At 46.9% G+C, this 21,064-nt stretch overlaps 1 protein-coding gene across 2 annotated transcripts in view; it reads left to right on the forward strand.

Moving 5' to 3' along the window:
- The window catches only part of SASS6 (SAS-6 centriolar assembly protein), a 1,114,399-nt gene that overhangs the window by 511,107 nt on the left and 582,228 nt on the right, over positions 1–21,064 (forward strand). The window lies entirely within an intron of this gene.

Below are 21,064 nucleotides of genomic sequence, written 5' to 3' on the forward strand. Positions count from 1 at the left end.
GATCCTCCACGTGGCCCTCTCCACGGACCGCACCAGGAGCGGCGGAACCGGGCTGTGGCTAACACTGAGACTCCGGGCCCCCTCCTCCACTAGGGAGAGGAGGGACAGCAAGGGCTTCAGCACCTGGGGGCAACAGACGGACCCCCAGCACCGGTTGATCTCCTAGGTGAACAGGTAAGGCAATTGCACGCAGGTCACTCTGCAATGCACAGGGAGGGTGCAGGGGGCCAACTACTGCAAAGTGATCCTCCAGGGAGCAGATGTCTTATCGCCCGCCAGGTCTCTGCAGCTCCGGATCAATGTCGATTCCCTCTTGGGGACCGTTGCGCGGAGGCTAGAGGCGGCAGCACCAGTCCCGGCCCCCATTCCCTAGGTGCTGCTCCCCCAGTTAAAAATTCGGGACTTCAAGTGCCCCCACACTGAGGCTCTCGTGCCCTTGAGTTTAAGTGTTCACCGACCAGGGCAGCTGGTCTGTGGGCACTCGCAGCTGCATCCTCTGGATTTCGTTATGACTCTGTGCTTTGGCCAGGGAAGGGGCTGCGGCTACGGTCGACCGCGGGGGCCGACGGTGGGGTGGAGAGCTGTCCACTACCCCCCCTCCGCACACAGGACCCTCCCTGCCGTGGTGCACAACAAGGCCCCAGCTGGGCAAAGGATTTACAGCACGGGCCCCCTCAAACCGATGACTGGGAGTTCGCGTGGCAGGGAACGCAGTGTTCCCCCATGCACACACCCGTGCCACAGGGTGCTTTCTCTAGGGTGGGTCCACGGTTCGACAGGCGGCGAAGCAGGGTCTCTCCCGGGGCCAGGTCATGGCCTGCCCCGCTCGGGCCTCTCAGCCTTGCCTGTGCTTGCAGTTCCTCCTGGAGATGGCACACAGGGAGGGGAAACGCAGGGTTTCCGCTTCCACTGCAAGTATGCAGATCTCAGCTTCTACGGCACCCAGGAAGATCGGGTTTTCTCTCCTCCGGTGCACCGTCGCATTAAAGTGCTCTTGGGGGGGATCAGGGTCTCATTCTTGGGTGGCTAGGAGAGGTCCAATCCCTGAAATCGGCCTGTGTGGAGGAGACTGGCTGAGAAGCGTCAGCACATCTCACCACCCCCTGGTGGTCTGCAAACCCTGGTCTACTTTTTTCACCATATTTGGTTTGTGAGGTCTTTCTTGGGTTTTACCCTGTGCGTCAAAGCCGAGTTGTTAGGGAGAATTCTCATTCTATGGCTAATTTCCCTTACCTAGTGAGTCCCTCAGCAGCTTTGCTGGATTTCTGGAGTTTATTTCTTCCACTTGGTAAGAGTGTGAACTTTTCCCCCACTCTTACCTCTGTTTTGCCATATGTATTTCATCTGTTTTTGTGATTGTGGACTCTGGAGTACACCACTTCAGTAGCCCCACTCTTTTGTGTGTGACACAGTACCTTCAGTGCAGTGACATAGGGTTGTCTTTTAGACTTCCCGCCAACTACTTTTCTGGGCGGACTACTGTCCCCCAGAAAAGGGTAAAGTTTGTTTGTTTGTTTTATTCACTTATAATGCGCACCAAACCCGAAGGTAGCCGTTGCCATTAACTTTACATAGTCATTTAACCACCGATCCAGTACACCCCATCATACATGGAGTATTGCAGAGGGTTAATCCTTAGCCCTTTTTATCTGTACCTCTTGGAGCATTGTTTCGCTCCCTTAACATTAAGACTTGGCTATTGGCAGTGGTACCTACCCTAATTTTCCTACCGCGGTAATATTGCATAGCGTGGTATTGTTTTAGGCTAGTTTAGTAGTCTCGAACCTTAAACCCGCTAGCCCAAATACTTTTTTATTTCGGCTGCGGTTGGGTTTAATCGCCATTTCTTTTTGTTAACATCCTTCTTGGGTCTTTCTTTGCGCGGCGAACCATGTTTGCCTCCTTTGTTCGCCGACCTTTGGCAGGCTTCTGACCAGAAGCCCTCCTTTGGCGTCTGGGTGTCTAGGTGGGCTGAATGTGAGGGAGGGGTATAGTCACCCCCTGCACACGGTCTCCTTGGAGACCCAAGTCGCACTTAGTATTGATTGGCTAAGGTGGTTGTCTGAGCTGGACAAACCCCCCCTGCTGAGTGATTGACAGCCAGGATGTGTGAAGGGGGGATTTTGGCATAAAATGCAGGACCGTTGGGCTAGAAGTCAGTTGCCACGGGAACTGCAAGGAACCGAAGAGAAGCAGAGAAGAAGACAGCTGCTGCAACCCCGAGTACCGGTGAAGCCCTGCTGCAGTCCTGAGCGATCTACCCTTCAACTACAAGAGAAGATCCAGTCCGGGGTCTTTCCCCTGAGCCTGGTGGGATCAACCAGCTTGTCTTTTCTTCAGTCAGAGAATCCTCTCCTGGGTCGAAATCACTGCTGTGTTGTAGTGGTCCGGATAGCCATCAGCAGAGCCCTCTCCTGATTTAAAGGAGCGCACCTTTTATTCATCATCGTCTTTTTCGCTGCTGCTGGCCTCATCCCTGGGTAGTGCAGATCGCTCCAGACATCCTCCTTCGAATGGATTGTGTCCTCCCACATATTCCTCATCTTATGATAATCGTTATCTCCAGCTTCGCTGCTTTGGAAAAAAAGATTCTCGGCAGAGGGCGCTGTGCTCGAGGTCGTGGCGTCGATTGTCCCTCGACGTACTCTGTCGACGTCACTGATGGTATAAGTAGCTCGAGCTGCGCCCGTTGCTTCAGTTCCGTTTTTCCGATCGCTTCGCTATCGAGAACGGCGCGCTTCTGTTTTCTGTGAAGAAAATGTCATCATCTTCGACACCTTCGACACCCAGGACTGGGTTCAAGAAGTGTGCAGATTGTGGATCTAAGATGTCGATTACCGATCCCCACCGGATTTGTCTCTGGTGTCTCGGTTCCAGTCACCGAACCGACGACTGCGGCTCCTGCCAATCGATGACCGAAAAAGCTCTTCGTGAGAGGAGAGGTAAACTGTCGGTGGGGAGGGAGGCCTCAAAAAAGGTTTTGTCGAAAAAACATAAGAAAACGACCGATTCTAAGGGATCGGATCGCCATAGACACTCGAAGAGATCTCGATCTAGAAGTAGATCGAGACATTCTTCGTCGTCATCGAAAAAATGAAGAGGAGACATAGATCTCCCTCGTCATCTTCTTCATCAGTCGACCGAAGAAATTCGTTGTCCGACTAAATCGGATTCTCCCAGTAAGTGAGAAGAATTCCGCAAAAAGATGATGGAGGTTTTCGAGAATGCGGCCTCGACCCCCTCGAAAGAACCTCGAAAAAGCCATACCCCTAAGGTCGCTCCGTTGGACGACAAAGGGAAGTCCAAGACTACTATGGCTAAGACCAGTAGCGTCGAGGAATACAAAAAACCTTGAGTCGACGTAAAACCGTCGAAGAAACCTCGAGAGTCGAGCACCTCTCCGGTGCCGGCCAAGAAACACAAATCGTCGAAGACTTCGACGACTTCGTCGACGCCCTCGACGTCGATAATTTCGACACCAAAACCACATACGTCATCGACGCCATTATCGAAATCTTCGAAAACTTCAAAGACTTCGAAGACACCCTCGAAAACTTTGAGGGATTTGCCATTTCCTTCAAAGCAGATGGAAGAGGAAGAAAGGAGATTCACTCCTTTGCCCAGATCAGACTTTTTCATGTCTGTCTGCAATTTATGAAGAGTCTGCTTCAGAAGAAGAAGACAAAGTTACTCCTTTGGGGGTTGCTTATGGGACAAGACAAGTTCCTGAAGAACTTATTGACCAGGAATCCAGAATGAGAGACCTGAGTGATACTCTACATTCTGCCAGTGGAGTTGACACATCCCCAGAATTAGAGTTTGCCAAACCTGATCCTGCAGAGCATGCAGATGCTGGGCACAGGGGTTTTATGACAAGGGTAGTTGAATACATGGGTTGGGGTAATACTTCACCCATTTTTGAACAAGATGACATGACGGATATTATCGTCAAGGGACCTCAGAAGGATCCTGTTCTCCCTTTTCACAGGGCCCTTCAAAGGACTGTGGAGAAAAACTGGGAGAAACCAGAAACCATTGCTGCTGCAGACAGCACTTTTCCAAGAAAATACAGACCAGCTGGATCAGATCCAGAATATTTGAATAAACACGCTACTCCTGAGAGTTTAGTCATTCAAGCAGCATACACTTCGAAACAAACTGCTTATCCTACTATCCCTCCAGATAGAGAGGATAAAAAAATTGACGCCTGGGCACGTAAAGTTTTCACGTCAGGCAGTATGGCACTTAAGTCGGCAAATGTCACCTGTACCCTAGCCAGGTTTACCCATACCCTGTGGGACTGTATTTCGGCAGCGGCTGATCATATTCCGGAAGGCGAGGAAAGGGAAGGCTTCCTGAATATAGTCAAAGACGGGAAGGAGGCAATGGGGGAATGCCTCCAGTCTGGACTGGATACTGCTGATAGTATCAGCAGATCCATGGCTGCAAGCGTTGTGCTACGCAGATTTGCGTGGTTGAGGAAGTCAGGGTTTGCACCGGATGTGCAAGCTAGACTCCTCAACATGCCCTTTGATGGCTCGAGGCTCTTTGGGAGAAAGGCTGATGAAAGCCTTGAAAAACTTCAGACCTCGAAAGCGGCAGCTAAATCACTTAGCGCCTCTTTGCGCCAGCCTCTAAAACCCTATTCCGGCTCCTCTTCCTGGAGGGGTCGTTCTTTTCGATACTACTCCTCTTTTGGTAGAGGAAGAGGACAGGCCTCTCAAAGGGGCAAAAGGAACTTCCCTCGTGGAACACGGGGAAGAGGTGCAAAATCAGCCTCCGGAGCGGCATCTGTACCCTCAGCCACTCCTGCAGCCACCTCCAAATCCCTCTGAGACCTTGTTACACAAGACACCAGTGGGAGGCAGGATCTCAACATCTGAAGGAATGGCGAGGCATTACCTCAGATGCTTGGGCACTGGAAACAGTAGCCAAAGGTTACTGTCTCCCCTATCTAAAAAGGCCTAAAAATCATCCACCGGGAGCCAATTCCGTCAAAATTCCGGATCCGCTCCTTTTGCAGGAAATTTTAACCCTGCTAGAGAAAGGTGCCATAGAACTGGTACCTGTAGCGGAGAGGAACAGGGGTTGGTACTCCCCATATTTTCTTATCCCAAAAAAGGACGGAGGACTGAGACCCATCTTGGACTTGAGAAACTTGAACAAGTTCCTCAGGAAGGACAAGTTCAAGATGGTGACTCTTTCTCAGATCCTTCAGGCTCTCCAACTCCAAGATTGGTTGGTATCATTGGACCTTCAGGATGCTTACTTTCATGGGCCAATCCATCCAAAACACAGAAAGTACCTGAGGTTCGCAATTGTTAATTCTCATTATCAGTTTCGAGTTCTGCCATTCGGGTTGACCTCCGCCCCAAGGGTTTTCACCAAACTGTTGGCGGTTGTGGCAGCAAGTCTCAGGAAGATGGGTATTCACATATATCCCTACCTGGACGACTGGTTGATCAGAGCAAATTCTCCAGAACAAGATCAGGAACATCTTTCGATCACCTGCCACTTCCTCCACAAACTGGGCTTCTCCCTCAATTTCAATAAGTCCCACATGATACCATCCCAGAAACTCCAGTTTATCGGAGCGGTCTTGGACACTTCATCGGGAAAAGCCTTGCCTCCCGAAGTGAGAGCTCTTCACATCCAGCAGATGGTAACGAAGTTTCAGAATGCCCAACGTCTACCAGCCTTCGATTTTCTCAAGTTGCTCGGCCTCATGGCATCCTGCATTTTTCTTGTACCAGAGGCTAGATTGAGAATGAGATCCCTTCAATGGGCACTCAGAACTCAGTGGTCCCAGTTCTCAGGGAATATGTCGGATCTTCTGCAAGTCCTGAGCGCAGTTGCTCAGGATCTTCTATGGTGGGCTTGCAACAACAACATTCTCAAGGGAGAGTCTTTTTGGCAAACATGGCCGGAGATAACGGTAGTGACGGACGCCTCACTCACGGGGTGGGGAGCACACACCAACGATCTGACAATCAGCGGTCGTTGATCTCCATCAGAGTCCAAACTACACATCAACCTATTAGAGCTGAGGGAAATCAGACTAGCTCTGAAGGCCTTTCTGCCCTCTGTACAGGGAAAGAATGTTCTGATAATGACGGACAACACAGTGGCCATGTACTATCTCAACAAGAGAGGAGGAGTAGGGTCACTGCCACTGTGCAGAGAGGCAATGCAGCTCTGGTTCTGGGCAATAAGAGAAGGAATCTCTCTGTCGGCAATTCACCTAGCCGGAGAGAAGAACACGGCGGCAGACGCTCTGAGCAGGCAGAGCACGGTCTCTCACGAGTGGGAGCTGGCTCAGGAAGTCCTTCTGGAGATATTCGTCCTATGGGGAACCCCTCAAGTGGATCTGTTCGCCACCGCGATCAACCGGAAGTGCGATCAGTACTGCTCAAGGGAATTTCCTCAAAGAGGAGCTCTGGGAGACGCATTCGTAGTGGAGTGGAAGTTTCCACTGCTGTACGCGTTTCCCCCAGTCCCCGTGATTCCTCAAGTAATCCGGAGGTTGAGAAAGTTCAGGAAAACCATGATCCTAATTGGGCCAGGAGGACGTGGTACCCGGACCTTCTAGACATGTCCATCTGCCCTCCAATACGTCTTCCGCAAAGAGAGGATCTTCTCTCGCAAGAGGAAGGTCGGGTTCTCCATCCAGAGGTCAAAACACTCAACCTTCACTCATGGTTTCTGAGAGGTTGAGATACAAGGATTGGGATCTTCCGGATGACGTAATGGAAATCTTGCTTTCGGCCAGAAGACCAGCAACAAAGTCTTTGTACCGATGTCGCTGGAATAGGTTTAGTAACTGGTGCAAAGACAAGGATGTGGACCCTTTTCAGTGTGGCACCCCAATGGTGCTTTCTTTTCTGCTACATCTAGCTAATCTGGGGCTCCAGATAGGAACAATAAAAGGATACCTTGCTGCGCTATCCATTTTTAAGCGCTCCTCGGAAGAGGTTTCATATTTCAAAATACCGTTAATAGTTCAATTCCTAAAGGGGCTTACTAATGTGTACCCTCCAGTCCCTTTTCATGTACCAGCCTGGGACTTAAATTTAGTGTTAAAATTCTTGACTTGCATACCTTTTGAGCCTCTGCACTCATGTCCATTGAGGCTTTTGACTCTAAAAACTGTCCTACTTGTGGCCCTATCATCAGCCCGCAGGGTTAGCGAACTTCAGGCTCTCTCATGCAAACCACCATATACTATTTTTTATAAAGATAAGGTAGTCCTTAAAGTTAAACCTTCATTTTTGCCAAAAGTAGTCTCGGACTTCCATTTGTCACAAAAATAGTACTTCCTACGTTTTATCCTCCTCATCTGGGCAAAGAAGAGGAGAGATTACACAGATTAGATCCCAAGAGGGCTCTTAGTTTTTACATATCTAGGATGGGTAAATTGAGACAAGATGACCAACTGTTTGTGGGTTACACTGGTCAAAAATTAGGCTTATCTGTAACGAAACAGACCATTTCTGGCTGGATCATATTAGCTATAGTTGAATGCTATAGATTAGCGGGAAAAGAACCACCAGATGGGCTTCGTGCCCATTCTACAAGGGGAATGGCTACTTCTGCGGCTCTAAAGAGGGGAGTCCCGGCAGCAGACATTTGCGCAGCTGCAACCTGGAAAACAATACATACATTTGTTAAACATTATTGTCTGGACACTGCCTCCTCTAACGAGGGTTTATTTGCAAGGGCAGTTCTGCACTCTGTCCACGAAAACTGAAATGGTACTCCCACCTCCAAAAATGATATTGCTATGGGAGCTTATCACAAGATGAGGAATACGTGGGAGGACACAATCCATTCGAAGAACAAGTTACTTACCAACTGTAACATTCTTTCGACTGGATGTTCCTCCCACGTATTCCTCATCGACCCTCCCATCCAACCCCACAGTACAGTTTACGTGTTCTTACACTTTCCTCTCACGAAGAATGTATCGGTCATGGGACACGCCTGGGTGTTCCTCCTATATATATTTCATCGAAAAAACAGAACTGAAGCAACGGGCGCGGCTCGAGCTACTTATACCATCGGTGACGTCGACAGAGTACGGAGTACGTCGAGGGACAATTGACGCCACTACCTCGAGCACAGCGCCCTCTGCCGAGAACATTTCTTTCCGAAGCAGCGAAGCTGGAGATAACGATTATCACAAGATGAGGAATACGTGAGAGGAACATCCAGTCGAAAGAACGTTACAGTTGGTAAGTAACTTGTTCTTCTTGTCCCCACGACTGAAGCCGCAGGAACTACCAGGAACAACTGCCGTACCACCAGCTTTTCTCCAACGGAATAAGGTACTGTGCACACTTGGTCATTCTCTCCGTCTGACCAGCCGGAATCGGGGTGAACCCTTTTCCTCCACAAAGATTTGTTCTTTCTTCCCTCCCTCCTTATAACTTTTCCTTCAAATTGACAATCTTTTATGAACTCTTGGCATCTCGAATCTCGAACTGTTCAACGTGTGATCCTCGGCAACTGAGCATCTGCTCCATTGACACTGGCGCAAGCCTATTGACTTTAATCTGCATCTTTGAACAAGTCCTCGAGTCTCCTTGCCTTGAAAAAGTATTGCCTTTGATTTTTATTAACTTTTCCCTTGTTTGAAATTCTTAAGTACAAAGTGTGATTTAACTTCGTGAGCATTTCTATCCGCGGGTAAGCATGGTATCGCAACACCGGTCTGTCAAATCCCAATGTACTTACCTTGAATTTACTGGAACAAGTGGAATTGGTTGTGTGTAGTGTATTTTACGTGTGGTTTCGAATTTATAGAAGTGAAGTGTTTTATAACAGATGGTTTAAAAATAAATGTACTTATATTTTTTACCTGAAACCTTGAGTCAGTGTTTGCTTGAGTCACAGTAATTGTGGTCCTTTGTGTAATCTCTGCTACTGCTCATTTACTCTTGAGATAAGTCTGGCAGCTCCACTACTGCTACCACTTTAACAGTGTAGTACAGGCTTGTACCAAAGGTGAACCTGTGTTACCACTTGTAGTCTTAATTGTGTGTAGTGGTCCCTAAGGGCACTGCACAGGATTCTGCCAAACACAAATTGAGCCCTTTGTTTGTTTTGTCTTTGGCGGGCTTCAGTCCTGAAACCCACCTGTGGCTTCAGTGTGTCTGGGAGGACAGGATGTGAGGGAGCTTCCCGGAACTCCCCTGTCCTTTGTCTCTAGGAATGCCTGAATGCAACCAGTCCTGATGGGCTGGCTGGCCACCCTGCTGTGTGATTGACAGCCTAGGCTGTGCATGAATGATAGAGACCTGCTTAAAAGGCAAGGGTTTTTGGATAGAGGCAGAGTCGACCACTGGGAAGGACACCTGACGAAGAAACTCTGAATGTAGCTTGCTGCTTCCTTTGAATTGCCCGGTGAAGCCCTGCTGCTGTGCTGAAACTCCTTTTTCTGATCGACGAGAGAAGATCCGGAAGGGACGACGTCTTCCCTTGGGTTAGTGGGACCAACTAACTTCAAGACGAACTCCACTAGAACATCTTCCCTGATTGGCTTTACTTCTTCGCTGCTGCAAGAAACGAGTGCCAGGGGTCGAGAAATCCATAGGCAAGTGAAACGTCTGACATCCGGCCAGAAGTTCCTGGAGTCTCTTAAGGATCCTCCAGAAGCAGGATAACAAGAGCCAGAGTCCCTTCACCAGAGTGCAGCACCCAAGGAGTGAAGAAAGCCCAACCGGTATCCAAGATCGGCGGTTTTTTGCTTTATCTTAGACACGTGTCGAGAACTCGTATTTACACTCCAGAACCCTAGCAAAATCAGTCATTGGACTAAGGTATTCAAAGTATTACACATAAAATGTTGGTCATGGTTTTAACATACATGGTGCGTTGTAGGCCCTTTATTCACTCATAACATACATAGAGAAAAATAAACATTTGGTCAGTTATACATACAAAAAAAAATAAACTAATCACTGTGAAGATAGTTGCAGAAGACACCTTCATCTCAGTACTACGACGCTCCTTAGTCCCACAGCAGGTAGGCAAAGAGATTGCTAGTCTTAACGGTATCTGGAGCAGAGGGTCCTCCCTCTCAGCGAGACTGCATCACCCGGGCTACAAATTCTAACTGCCTTCCCAAGAGGAAAACCTCTTCTCTTTATGGGGCTACTTTCAATCCCCACCCCTCATGGGTCACCATGTTGCCCTCGGCCAAAGAGCCGATAATAAGCATGAGTGGCCAAAAGAGTGGAATAAGATCTAGGTGCACTCGCACACTATGTTCATTGTTCCCTTAGATCAATATATAGTCCATGTAGTGCATGATCTGTACATCCGGCTTGCACAGGATTTTGACGAGGTGCTCTGCCACCAGCCGGTGACAAATTGTTGGACGATGCATATAAGCCATTGGTAAACGTTTGAACGTATACTGCCTCCCATTCCAGGAGAATACAAACTGCTCCTGACATTCCTCAGCAATCGGAACGGTGACGAAGGCGTTAGCCAAATCTAACACCACGTACCAAATTTCTGTACATTGAGTTACAGCATGAGGGACTGCCGGTATTAGCGGAGGAGTATGTTTATTCAACTCCCGATAATCTGCAGTCATCCTGTAGCTTCCATCTGTTTTTTTAACCGGCCAGATCGGGTTGTTCTAAGCCGTAGTCACGGGACGTAACACACTGGCCTCCACATACCCTTTAATGGTTTCTGAAATCTCCTTTTGTGCCCCGACAATTCGATATTGTTTCATGGACACTCTCTTAGTGGCTATCGGAACCTGCACTGGGGCATCTTTAATTGTACCACCACCACGGGGGTACAAGTGAATGCATTGACCCAAATTGATAAAGTTGACCTCCCAATCCAAGTGTTAATCCTTCTAAAATGTCAAATCCAATGATACATTCGGGATCAATACTTGATACGTGTCCCTTTTTAAGCTTCTAATTTTCATATCTATCAGTTTTTTTGAACGGCAGGGGGCTCTTTGCCCCCCAACCCGGTGATCGTGAAATGTTGTACCTTAAACCTTGAGGGATTTCCATGTATCAATGAGGCCTGCGCCCCTGTATCAATTAAGGCGTTGACCTATTGTATGTTTCCTGACTCCCAAAATATATTTACTTTCACATGAGGCAGTATGTCTTCCTTAATTTGGGCATTTGTTACCAGAGTTTGACCATTATCCTATTCATACATTTGAGTGCGTGGTTTTGGATTCCATCTCCACCATCACACTCACCATTTTCCTCAAATCAGAATATGTCGGCTGAGATTGTGGGGAAATACCTAGTGACTCATCTCCCCTCTCAGGAGGCAATGCAAAAGAATTCTCCTGCCTCTTGGATTTATGTGCGTCTTGCCGTTTCCCTTGTTTATAGCGTTCTTTCCCATCCAAACCCTGCTTTTTATGCAGTTGATACTTTTCCTGTGTCTCAATCCCATCAATATCTTCCTGTGGCACTCCATTTTTTTAGCAAAGCTAGAAACATATCCTTTCTGGATATGCGTGAATCGAAGCTGTCAAACCTCTTCTCAGTAGTATCTTTCACTTCGCCCACCCCTCTCTCAATCTTGGGGGTCTTTCCTCTCTTTTCCTATTCTCCTATTGTCTAATAGCATCTACCACCTCATCCGTTATTTTACTAGTCATTCCCACCAATAGGGTCATTATGACATTCTTATATGCCGATATGCCGGGGGCGAGCGGTGTGGTGTGCAGTTCCAATAATGACATTTCTGGCTGAAACAGTTAACGCTATTAACCCCATATGCTCGGGATCCTCTAGATGGATTGCCTCTTTCATGGCATGTTCCCTCACTCTTTGAATAGCCTCTTTCAGTGTGTACCATTTCTTTTCCTCGGTCGGCTAATTTGAGGCGATCGGATACTTGAGATTACATCCTTGGGCCGCCAATTGCAGCAAGGACATTTGAAACTCCCCCATCTGCCTCTCGCAGAAGATCTACACGTAGAATCTCCTGTATTTGGACTTACTGCGTCAGAGGTAAAAACCGGGCAGAATCCGTTGCATCTACTTGAAGATCCTCCGCCCCTTCATCAAGTAACCTGACCATCCAGGCCAGCAAGGGTTAACCAGCCCTCTGCTGAAATCGATTAACTATTTCCCCATTTTCTTGCTGTGAATAATCCTCTAATGCGGTCATATCCACTACCTCTCCTCCAGGATTATTGCGATAGCGACCCATCCTTCGTATTTAACAATTACCTCTGCGGTCAGATTCCGATGTGGGTATCGTCTCTGGTTCTGAACCACTTTCTGTACTAGTACTATCAAATACATCTCCATCCCAATGATTGTGTTCCCAATCCACCCCTGCGGTAGCAATCGCTGTTGCTACCTTGCGTGAATTTCCTCTCCCTTGTTTCTTTTGGTATTTGTAACGAGCAACCCTTGCAGCAGCTCACTCGGCTACCACTTGATATTTATCTGCTTTATCTTGATACAATTTCATCTGGAGCTGCTGCATTAAGGCAAGTTGTTTTTCAGCGGCCAGCTCTTTTTTTCCAATTTCAGGACATTTACCTGCAATTCCACATTCTGCTTTCCCACCAGCACCTGTTGTAAGCAACCCACTACTTCAGCCGGACTTGCCTCCCCTATACTGGTATCCCATTCCTCGCTCAAGCCTGCACCACATGCCCAAGTCTGTCCGACTTTGTCATACAGACTTAGTCCATCCCAGAATAGTCACCTCAGGACAGCCTCCGCCTGCAGATCTTTCTTTTTCCTAAATAGGGAACTCATGTTACCAAATGGATATTTCACGTCCCTATAGTTAATACCGCACCACACACTAATCACTTCCCAAACTATTGCCTATCCAGGTCCAATATCTTTTTGCATATATCAAATAGGCAGGGAACTTTGGCATCAATATCAGCACAAAGACCCTGCTCACAGCGCCAAGTGTTTATCTTCATCTTGGCCACGTGGGGAGAACTCGTACTTGCACTCCCCAGACACTTGCAAAATCAGTCATTGGACTCAGGTAGGCAAAGAATTACACATAAAACGTTGGTTATGGTTATAACATAAATGGTGTGTCATAGGCCCTTTTATTCACTCATAACATACATAAAGAAAAATAAACGCATAGTCAATTATACTTAAATAAATAAAAAACTCATCACTGTTAGGATAGTTGCAGAAGACACCTTCATCTCGGCCACTACGACACTGCTTAGTCCCACAGCAGGTAGGCAAAGAGATTCCTCATCTTAATGGGATCTGAAGCAGATCATCCTCCCTCTCAGCGAGACTGCATCACCCGTGGTACACATTCCAACTGCCTTCCCAAGAGGAAAAACTCTTCTCTTTATGGGGCTACTTTTGAGTCCCGCCCCTCATGGGTTCCCATGCTGCCCTTGGCCGAAGAGATGACAATAAGCATGAGGCACCAAAAGAGTGGAATATTCCAGTTAGAAGTGGAAAAAACCCACCTACACTTCTTGCTGTCGTTGTCATTACCCCTTATCACTGCACCTGCAGAGTGCTCAGACTCCCATTCTGGCTTGCCGTTCGGTGGACAATACAACAACTATTCTCCCCGGCTTGGTCATCTGACATAAATGTGACTTTGTCTTTGCTGCAGAAATACATGTTTACTTGCTGAGCCCGCAAAAACGTAGGCTTTCATTGCTATTTCATTGCAGTGAATGGAAGTGAATGTCCAAGATGGCCGTGCATTGGCGCCATGTTTTTTTACTCATTTTCGCACACGCCCTACAGCAGTGGGGCTGTTTACTGAGCGCTGAAACCGCAAAGTGCTGCTGATCCGAAAAGAGCCCGTAGCTACCGACGACCTCCAAATTGCAGCTGCAGGAGCCCTCCAGGCGTCTTTCCTCTTGTCCCCATGACTGAGGCTCAGGAACCCAGGGTCTGTACTGCTGCAACAGGACAGAATCCAGCTGGACCACTCTTCAGAGTAGAGGTACTGTTTAGACTTTGTACTTACCTCGGTGTCAATGAGCTGTGCTTTTCTCAGTTGCGACTTGCATTGGCGTACCCTTGGCTTTTCACAGGCTTAACAGCTTGTGGCCCTACAAAGTGATTTCTGCAAACTCTCTAACTTTGCAAGACTTTATTACCTAAGAAGTGCCTTAGCTCCGTAGACTGGCTCCAATTGACTGTGGCTTTCCTGGCTCCCTACAGACTTTTTTTTTTAGTCCATTGACTTTGATATTTCTGTCCATCATAGATGGTAACCTGTTTTAAAATGTTATTGCTGGGAAAGACTTGTCTAGACCTCATTGGAAAATTGAAGTATACTCAAATACCCCGAGAACCTGTTTAAACTTTTTCCTTCCTTAAACCTTTCCTTTCTGCAACCTCAGAATCTGCAAAGTATAACTAGTGATATGTAAATACCATTACCTTCCTTGTGAATGAAGTCACCCACGAGTGTATGAAGTGTATAAAGTGTGTAATAAGCATATCCAAAGAGTATCCACTAAAGTGTGCTGATTCTGGAAAAGTATTTTAAAGTATATTTGATTGTTACGTATCTTGCCCTTTTTAAAGAACGCTTATTTAAAAATGGATGTTAAATAACTATTTATGACTGAAACCTTAAGTGTTTCTTGCTTACTTGTATTTGCGAATTTTATTGTTACAGCTCACATTTACCCCTCTTGCGATAGGCCTGGCTGCTCAGTCACACTACCAACTTGTGTAGTACAGCCTTATACCAAAAGGTGGGTTACCTAATACCAAGTAGACAAGTGTTGTGTAGTCTCTGTGTTACTACATCAATTCTTGCCTAACACCACCCCCCAGCGGACCATCAGGCCCAGCTCACCTAGACACCAACAAACACTGAGACTACCGCTAACCAACGACCGGACTAAGACACACCCGATACCCCACAACTTGACCACTAAAAGAAAACATGCAAGGAAACAACCACTCAAAGGAACCTAACTCCAAGCCATAGAGAACAATCACAGAGCAGACAAACACAAAACAACAACTCGGAGGGCAATCGCTCCTGCAACCCCCGCCATCACCAACCACAGGAAACTATTTGCAACCGTGAGGCAAACTACCACTGAATCACAGTAAGCCACTCGCAACCGTGAGACAATCTGATAGATACCTGAAGAACAGACAATGTCACGCCAAAGAACCAGCAGACTCAATAGAAAGCAAGACGGAGAGACAACCGCAAGGAAAGCACGACAGACCTCCATGCCGCCGAACCACAGAACACCAACCGAGCCCACACCCATTAACACTAGAATAAGAGCATCACCCCAAAATACTCAAATCTCTCTACTTTTCACTGTACCTCGCAAAAGATAGTCCACCAGAACAAACAACCATATAAGAAAGCAGGATATCAGAACATGAAAGAAAAAATTATGAAACGACTAGTATATTGGGTAACCCCACCATCACCCTGTACAACACCAAACCCAAGGGAACCTCCGCCATCACTGTCGTGAATATGAGCAGGAACCAAAGCAGCCCATAAACCCAATAACCTAACCGATCTGTTCAACGAGGAAACTCGAACAAATGAGCTTGCTCAACAACCCACACACGACAGGAAGAACCACCAACAAAGCCACCCATAGACGCAAGCCATGACGAAGCAAACAACCTTAAAGAGGAAACTACACTGCAACCTAATCCACACCAGATCTATGTCCAAACACTCAACTGAGATCTTCGACTTACTCTGTGACGGGGGAATTGACATCCTATTCATCACAGAAACCTGGCTAGCCGTAAAACTACAAAGTGATCCTTCACAGCTGCCTACCCAACAACTTCAAATGCAAACAAGCAAACAGGGAAGTGAAAGAGGTGGAGGACTCGCGGTAGCTTACAAAGAACACCTAATAATAAAAACAGCCAATTCCTTCAAGCATCTTGAGAGCATGAACCTTTGACAGATGGTGAAAGGACTGACGCACACAGCAGGGCACACCCTGAATACAATCTTTGCCAATAAAAGCCGGGTCACAATGTCCCCACCCATCCAAATACTATGGAGCGACCACCTCATTATCCCTTTCGTGGTCCAAATACCATCAAATCCACCAAAAAATGATTACCCACCTATTTGGAAAAGAAACTGGAAAACCATCGAACAGCCACTAAGAGGAGCGACTAGAAATCTCGAACCCAGCAACCACATCATTGGATGCAACAGACATAGACGAAAAAGCAAACCCAATCCAGAAATGGATTGCAGAAACAATAAATGCCATCTGCCTGGAAAAAGTCATTGCCCCTTCAAGAAGGAGGTGGCAAAATGGTACACACCTCACCTAAAAGTGTTTAAAAGAATTAACAGAAAACTAGAACAAGATCGGAGGACCAAACGTGACCAAGAAAAAATAACATACCTATTACAAATTCGAGCATACAAATCTGAAATTCTAAAGGCAAAAAAATACTAAAACCAGTGGATCGAAAAAACCACCAACCCTCAAAGAATTAGTCAACATCATAAATGAGATGAGAAACCCACCGGGATGCAACAACGCACCAACACCCTCCCAAAAACTGTGATCTCGCAAACCATTTTAAGAACAAAATCACCAGCATGCAATGAATCATTCAAAGCAGACCAATCGGACAACCCACCAGCTACCACGAACCTCGTGACCAGCTAACAAAATGTACTGCTTCCAACAGATATCGAGAGGAAACCTAAGTTCGGTTAAAAAAAGAACAAGGCATGTTCTGCGATGGACATATGCTCTTCAGACATCTAGAAATCTATCCTTTCTTAGGACACCAACAGAATACTACCTAAACCTCTTCAATCAATCCCTTTCAACAGAGAAAGTACCAAGAGCTCTCAAAACAGCCTACATCAAACCTCTACTCAAGGACACAATTAGCGATGTGGAAGACCTCTGATACTACAGACCAATGTCTAACATCCCTTACCCGGCAAAAATACTAGAGACCTATGTCTAAGAACAACTACTGGAGCACGTTGAAAATAACCAACTATTTTATAAGGCTCAAGTAGTATTCAGACCCTTGAGAGGTACTGAAACAGCACTAGTCTCATTGTGGGATGACCTAAAGATGAACACAGATTCCAACACGAAATCAGCATTGATATTACTCGATCTCTCAGCTGTCTTCGACAGTCAACCATAACATCCTAATAAAAAGAATCAAGGCTCACTGACCTAGCACTGCTCTGGCTCAAATAATTCCTTGTGGAAAGGACAAACGATCGGGTTAAAGGCTTTCAAATTCACACCACAGGATTCCTCCTGTGGAGTACAACAAGGCTCCTAACTATTCCCACTTCTTTTCAACATCTACATGATGCCGCTAATCAACCTCATCAAAAGGCATGGACTAACATGCTACAACTACACAGACTATACACAAATCCTCTTCAGGTTCGGGCACATGCAAGAAGAGAACGCACCCCTCTGAGAGTGTCTCGAGGAGCTCTACCAATGGATGAACATTAACAAACTCAAAATCAATCCTGCCAAAACTGAAATCTTGATTACACCAGCACATAACTTGGCCAATAGAGCTGGGAAACCAACCAACGCCATCCAAAGCTGTAAGAAACCTTGGAATGACGGCGGTAAAAATGAATATCCTGCGGAGATTGCTGTACCTCTTTACAGCACTCCCATCTAGTGTCCCTGACCAAATTTTTAGGGATCTACAGAAAGTTTGAGAGTTCATATGGCAGGGGAGTACCCCGAGGATCGGGAGGGCTACTCTAACTCTACCTAGGGAGGAGGGGGGTTTCGGGTTACCGGATTTTCTTCTCTATTATCGTGCCGCCCAGTTGCGCGTTCTTCTGGAACACATGAAAGAGGGGATGGGAACCTACTGGTCCTACCTAGAAGATATGGACGCCCACCCTCTTAAAATGCGTGACCTCCTGTGGAGTCCGCGCAAGTTCATCCCAAGCAGGTTGAAAGCCCATCCAACCTTGGGAGTACTCTGGGCGATTTGGAAAGAGGGCCCCACGATCGCACACCTTACTTAATGGCCCTCCCGGATGTTCTCACGCTGGGGTCACCCTCTCAAACTGGGTAGTAGGGGGTTTAGGAACGCCCAAACATGGTCAGACATGGAAATGGAATGACCGGGGCAAATGTTTAAAAAGGTAGAGTTACTCACGTATGAAGAAATGAGGGAGGCTCTTGGGCGGGATCTCTCTCAGTCTTCGAATACCTTTGTCTGAAGGGCATCCTCTGTGATCAGTCATGGGGCCAAAACTTGAGGAAACAGTTGACTCCCTTTGAAAAACGATTGGACACGGGGACAACGAGAAAGGGGATAGTGTCCAAGATGTACAAAATATTGAACACCAACAACTTAGAGGTGAGGAGGGGATTCCGTACGTTCTGGAATGAATTAGCGGGGGAGGCCCTCTCGGAGGACGCATGGTCTAGGATATTCAAAATAGCATTCCACAGGAACTTATTTACATCAGATATGGAACACAATTTCAAAATCCTGCAGGGGTGGCATATGGAACCATTGAAACTGTCAAAGATGTTCCCAGGGGTGTCACCCAAATGCCCAAGGGTATGTGACCAGGTGGGAACGAGGGGCCACATGTGGTGGTACTGCCCCAAAGTTCAGAAGTTCTGGGAGAATGTAAGGGGATGGATCGCAGAGGTCACTGAAGAATTACTCCCACAAAACCCGCTGACAATGCTGTTGGGCCTACCCCCAGAAGAAACGGAAATATGCAGGTACCCAAGAATGTGGGAAACAATGTTGAGGGCGGGTAGGGTGGCCCTGGCGCAGAAATGGAAGAGTCTGGTGACCCCTTCCAAAGAGGATTGGTTAAAAAAAATTAAAGAACATATTCCTCATGGACAAACTGACTGCCATGGTTAACAATGATTCCGGCACATTCCAAGCAAATTGGTATGGTGTGCGACAGGCATGGGGATGGGATGCTCATTGACACCATATGGGTGCTCGGGAAGGGGAATGTGAGGTATCTATAGTGTATCGGGCGACCCACAGCCCGGGGGACAGCAGACGTAATAAAGCTGACGAAGATGTCAACGAAGATTTCAGCACCCAGGCACCGAGAAGAAGTGGACATATGGATGCTCCTGCGGTTAAAGTTCTGTTTGGTCAATCCAATTGGGGGGAGGGATGGAGGGAGGAAGGGGTTGGGTTCAAGGGTCTGACGAAGGTGTTAAATCTGTATCTACAATGGGCCTGTTTGTTATATTAAGAAAATGTGAATAAAACCAAAGTTTAAAAAAACTTGGAATCCTCATGAACGAGTTAACACTTGAACCCCAAGTGAATGCAATAATCCGAAAATGCTTCTTCCTCCTACAAACGATAAATAAGAACCTACCATTCCTCTCCTTCATGCACAAAACATTGCCCATCATATCCATCATTATGTGAAAAATTAATTGTGCTAACAGCCTATACCTCGAATGCCAGAATACCTAAGGAAACTACAACAAATAAAAAACGCATCTGCTAGTCTCCTCCTCCAACTCAGCAGAAGAGATTACATCACACCAGCGCTCAGAATGCTACATTGGCTCCCGGGCAAAAGGAAAACCTCCTTCAAAGCTTTGTGCATAACACACAGAGCAATACACGGCGAGGGAGCAGACATTATCCAAAAGAAATTTGCCATCTAAAAACCGGCTTGAAACCTGTGATCCTGCAACAACATCCGTCTTGAACCCAAATGGGACCGGAAGAAAAAAACTGGCCGACTCAACATTCCCCTGCTTAGCCGCAAATCTATGGAACTCCATTCGGAGTGAAATCCGAACTGTGTTGGACCATACAATATTCAGGAAACTGCTGAAAACCTGCCTCTTAAACTCTGTACAAAAGGAATCCGGTCCGCACACCTCCCGATCAACAATGCACGAGAAAAAAGAGAAATAACCAGGAAAAACAAGATTGAGGGATTGACCAGAAAGAGAAGCACCCCACCCTCCTGCTTGCAACCACCTGCCGGGGCAACACAGAGTCCCGGAAAAGAGGGTGGTGAGCCAGAAATGCTAGGGCCAGGGAAGTAAGCTAAGGAAAACAAACAGATGGAAATGGGGGAAGATGGGGGGTCATCCCCAGGCATGCCACGAGTTAGGGCAACAAGAGGGTACTGGACCAAACACTAACTACGCCCCCACTAGAACTTAACCGTACCCCATTCCCCCAAGGGAATCCAGTTAAAGAACTCCCCGCCCGCTGTTCCCTATCTGGGCTAGGAATGGGCATCTAATCAGAAATAGGGACTGCACTCAGAATTCGGGCAACCGACAGAGTTGCAAAGTAGCGCAAGAAGCCTTCACCCATAGGCGACTTTACCAATACAACTAGAAAGGCCTCAGGGAAGAACGGAAGATACAACTAATAAACCAGAAAAGCTGAAGATCAGCCACAGCCACTAACAACCCAAACTGTTACTAACAACCCACTGCATACACCTCTCACATAGTGCACTAAAACAACCAGAACTCCTCAGCACAACAAACCACACACACTTCATAACACTGCAACAGGACATTGCACACACACCCTTGCACAACACCAGATGACGTCTGTCTCCCGAGTCTCGCACGCAAGCTCAGTGAATGGTACATCCAAACTTAAGCTGCCAATAGCACATCACAGCTCCCTTGCTCTTTTTCCCCGCTCCTTCGACTAACCTACCCCCGCTTCATTTTTTCACGGATCCGCCAGAGCGCTGAGAGACCACGCAAGTGGCACCTGTGTGCGGTTTAAAAACCTTTCATTAACATTTATAAGTCTTTGTATGTTGTTTCCAACTCCTTTGTTTACAGTATATTCTCTTACGGATGGTTAATTACCTGGTTCATTTTATTCTCTTCCTCTGCTATCCTAGAATATTCTAAAACTGCTGTAACTATTCTGAAAGTAAACTTCTAATGCTTTTATCGAAACACACCAAAATGTGTGTATGTTTGATAGTAGTGATTTCTTTTAGTGCTACTTACCCATGGCTTTTAATTGCTAAGAGTTTGTCAAAGGTGTAAAATAAATAACTGTATTTGTATAGACCCTGCCTAACTTGCTGCCCAGTCACAGTA

Source organism: Ambystoma mexicanum, chromosome 1q (genome assembly GCF_040938575.1).
Source record: "Ambystoma mexicanum isolate Mex_15411 chromosome 1q, UKY_AmexF1_1, whole genome shotgun sequence".
Lineage (NCBI taxonomy): Eukaryota > Metazoa > Chordata > Amphibia > Caudata > Ambystomatidae > Ambystoma > Ambystoma mexicanum.